Raw genomic sequence first — 5,000 nt, 5'->3', positions numbered from 1 at the left:
CCCTATAAAAGCAGTGTTCTTGGCCTTGGGAAGTACTTCAAGGGCTTGCACTTAGAAGACTTGAGGAGGTGTAGATGGGGGTATGTGATCTGGGAATGTTGGTGGAGTGGGTGAACACGTTATTTAAATGTATCAATAATTATACTGGCTATGTCTTCCTGCTCTTAGTATATGATATAATTTACTCTTAGCCCTGTGCAGTACTGGACATTGTTTCTGAGGTTTCTAACATAATTAAATAAGGTTTTATGATTGTCTTTTTCTTGAGTCTCTGTTCTTACCTCATATCAAGCTATGGTTGATTTGATCAGAGACTGGAGTTCCTTGTTATGTTTAGCAAGAGCTTTTTTTACAGCTTGAGAGTTTATATTTATTATCATGTGCACTTTTTTCCTTTATTATAGAGCCTATTTATATTTGGGCTCCATCATTGTGGTTTATTTAAATTTGGAATTTTATTTACTTTGTAGGCAGAAAGATGCATCTCTGTGGTTATTCACATGTGAATGGAATTGGTAGTAAAGGATTTTGTGTAGACAGTAGGGCCATCAGATTGTAGGGGATGTTGAATTTAGAAAAAACTGTGAACGCCACACAGACACGCTGGTAACTGGTGAAAAGCTTCTTCTTTATTGCACTCTGGTACCTCGGCCTTCGCCTTCTCAAGGAATACATTTAATTTGTGTTTCACCACACCTTATAAATCATTAGCTTAATGCTTTAGTGCCAATCAAAACACTCCATCATGCACTTAAACAATTAAACACTTAAACAATCCATCACTCAACCAACCCATTCCATTTCTTCTTACAAAATAAGAAACTTGAACCATATATAACAAGACAATGGAACTATAAATGGCATGAAAATGTATGTATGTTAAAGATATTTAAAATGTATAAAAGGCATATTCTTTCTCATTGCTGTATTATATTATATAACTTCATTTCATTTGTACTTAATGCAACTCATGTCGCTTAAAAAAGAATAACTATACCAGATAGGGTGTTCTTTTTCCTTTTCATTATATCACTTACTACATATATCATGAATGGCTTAGATCAAATTTTTGAACTATGCCCCCCCACACAAGAAAAATTATTTTCAAATGCCTTTCAAAAATGCCTAATGCATTATGTGCCTAATGGCAACATCTTTCCTCATGATAACATGAATGCAAATATACAAAAAATATAAAAAAAATATATATGCCTTGTACAAATGACTAATGTTGATCAAAATGTGTTGCTATATTTGCTTTGTTACATGAAAACTATATTGCATATTCATCATTATTACCTTAGCAAAATTTACATATCTAAATTCATACCATTGGGAGCAAGAGTTTTAAAGTTCAAAATGAACTTAGACTCCATTTCTAATAGTTTCTTGTTAACTCCAGTGTCCCCTTCTATACTAAATGGCCTTCCTAATACACAAAATATAAATCCTTCCGCTGACCCATTGTGGAAGTCTGTGAAATGTTTAGCCACTGGACTCTCCTGTCTACTATGCTGAATATCTCCTAGATGTTCCATTATTCTTAACTTGACTTTTCTGGAAGTTTGTCCTACATACCATTTGTGACACCCACAACCAATAATGTATACCACTCCTCCCGAGTTACAGTCGTAATATTCCAAAGCCCTGTATCTTTTGTTGTTAATCTTTGTGCCATCTAGGTTCATCACTCTGCTGCAGACCTTACATTTCCCGCATTTGTATGCCCCTACCTTTGATGTGTTAATATTTCTCCTTAAAAAATTCCTAGTATTTAGGATCTCCTTAAGGAAAATGTATGTGATATGAACACTGATGGGTTTTATACTGGTTATGGGAGATTTGACATGCCGAGGATGCCCCATGAAAGTAAATTCAATGCTCCCAGAAATAGTGCGGCACTATTGCTATTCGAGAAGACATTATTTAAGCAATTGGAGTACAAGCATGAAGTGTTCATTAGAGGTAAAAAATCTTACAATTTGAACAAAAAGGAATGGGATGCTTTGTTAAGCATGAAAAAATCTAATGATCAATTCGTGTTTACACAAGCTGACAAAGGGGGTAATTGGGTGATTTTACCTAGGGAGAGGTATAACAGGATGGCCCTAGAGTTGCTAGATGATGTAAAAATCTATTCCAGGTTATCTTCTAACATGTTAAAGGATTTCAATTCTGCACTATTAGAAATTTTGGAAAGAGGCGAGCGTTTGGGTTTTTTCACGTCTAAAGATGTGAAGATGATGTATAGAAAAAATCCAAGGAATGCAAGGTTTTTCATCATCCCAAAAATTCACAAAGACGTGGAAAACCCACCCGGTCGCCCTATAGTTTCTGGAAGAGGTTCATTTCTGTAAAATGTGGGATTGTTTCTAGATTCAGTGCTAAAACAATATCTTTACAAAGTGCAGGCACATGTGAAAAATACCAGAGAAGTCTGTATTGAAGTAAAAGATATGGCATGGGAACAGGATTTTTATTGGGCAAGTGTCGACGTCAAGTCTCTATACACAAGCATCAACACATTTTGGGGTTTGGTGTCCGTAGAGAAAATGCTAGGGGAAGGTCCAAGAACCAACTATATTGTACAACTGTTGGAATTTTGCCTAACTCACAACTGCTTTGAGTTTGAGGGGAAACATTTCTTGCAGAATGAAGGGACTGCTATGGGAGCACCTTTTGCCCCTTCCTATGCTATTCTCTTCATGGCCTTTTTTGAAAATTCTATTATTTATACCAACAATTTTTACAGGACTAAGGTAGTCAAATATAGACGATTTATTGACGACCTTTTGTTTTTATGTAAAGGGGATCCCTTGGATTTCGATACATTCATTTTGGAAATTAAAGGAAATCCTTATGGCTTGGACTTCACTTATATTAAGGGGGGCAACAATATCCAGTATCTGGATGTCGAATTCTATGTGGATTCGAACAATAGGATCCAGCATAGACCTTTCTATAAAAAAACAGCTGCAGATAACTTTTTGCATGCCTCAAGCATGCATAGTGGGTTATTAATAAATGCATTGCCCACAGGTGAGTTCAAGCGCATTGGATTTAATATTTCTGATTTGAGTTTGGTGGGAAGCGAGTTTGATAAAATAGAAAACAAATTGAAGTCAAGGGGTTATCAAGGGGCCATAGTCCGCTCTGCTAGAAGGAACGTGGAAAAGGAATTGGGTCTTTCAGTGCCCAAGAACTCTGAGAGTTATGAGGAAAATTTGTTCAGAAAAAGAAGTTTAGGTGGTCAAGGTTCTAAGTCTATTTGGTTGGCTAACAATGAAGCAGAGGCCATCGAACAGGACAAATTATTTTTTGTCACCAAATTTTCTCAATTTTCCGAAGTTTTGAGGGATACAGTGCTTAGTTTGTGGCCATTGGTTCTGGGAGATGATAGAGTAGGAAAATTTTTTCCCAGCAAAATCATCTTCTCTTACGGCAGATATCCTAACCTTAAGGAGATCCTAAATACTAGGAATTTTTTAAGGAGAAATATTAACACATCAAAGGTAGGGACATACAAATGCGGGAAATGTAAGGTCTGCAGCAGAGTGATGAACCTAGATGGCACAAAGATTAACAACAAAAGATACAGGGCTTTGGAATATTACGACTGTAACTCGGGAGGAGTGGTATACATTATTGGTTGTGGGTGTCACAAATGGTATGTGGGACAAACTTCCAGAAAAGTCAAGTTAAGAATAATGGAACATCTAGGAGATATTCGGCATAGTAGACAGGAGAGTCCAGTGGCTAAACATTTCACAGACTTCCACAATGGGTCAGCGGAAGGATTTATATTTTGTGTATTAGGAAGGCCATTTAGTATAGAAGGGGACACTGGAGTTAACAAGAAACTATTAGAAATGGAGTCTAAGTTCATTTTGAACTTTAAAACTCTTGCTCCCAATGGTATGAATTTAGATATGTAAATTTTGCTAAGGTAATAATGATGAATATGCAATATAGTTTTCATGTAACAAAGCAAATATAGCAACACATTTTGATCAACATTAGTCATTTGTACAAGGCATATATATTTTTTTTATATTTTTTGTATATTTGCATTCATGTTATCATGAGGAAAGATGTTGCCATTAGGCACATAATGCATTAGGCATTTTTGAAAGGCATTTGAAAATATTTTTTCTTGTGTGGGGGGACATAGTTCAAAAATTTGATCTAAGCCATTCATGATATATGTAGTAAGTGATATAATGAAAAGGAAAAAGAACACCCTATCTGGTATAGTTATTCTTTTTTAAGCGACATGAGTTGCATTAAGTACAAATGAAATGAAGTTATATAATATAATACAGCAATGAGAAAGAATATGCCTTTTATACATTTTAAATATCTTTAACATACATACATTTTCATGCCATTTATAGTTCCATTGTCTTGTTATATATGGTTCAAGTTTCTTATTTTGTAAGAAGAAATGGAATGGGTTGGTTGAGTGATGGATTGTTTAAGTGTTTAATTGTTTAAGTGCATGATGGAGTGTTTTGATTGGCACTAAAGCATTAAGCTAATGATTTATAAGGTGTGGTGAAACACAAATTAAATGTATTCCTTGAGAAGGCGAAGGCCGAGGTACCAGAGTGCAATAAAGAAGAAGCTTTTCACCAGTTACCAGCGTGTCTGTGTGGCGTTCACAGTTTTTTCTATTTTTCCTACCTGTGTTTTTTATCTTCATGATGTTGAATTTAGCCAGGTTATCATTCAGTTTTAGTAGACAAGCCTTCACTAATCTCTGGGTACTGAGGTATTTGAAGATGCTTCTGGCTTCAGTTTTATGGTGAATGTGATCAAGTTACTGTCTGAATTGATTAGAGAGGAAGTTGCAACTAGTGGATAACAGAGCTATTGTACATGTGTAAGGGCCAAGTGTAGGATGTCAACTCCCCTATTAAGGGTGCAGACTAACTGGTCCAGAGAGGTTATATTTATAAAGTCTAAAAGTCACTGGGAATAAATATTATGGGATGTATATA

Source organism: Protopterus annectens, chromosome 1.part0, assembly GCF_019279795.1.
Source record: "Protopterus annectens isolate FY-2018-M chromosome 1.part0, PAN1.0, whole genome shotgun sequence".
NCBI classification, from domain to species: domain Eukaryota; kingdom Metazoa; phylum Chordata; order Ceratodontiformes; family Protopteridae; genus Protopterus; species Protopterus annectens.
Note: the sequence above shows the minus strand (reverse complement) of the source record.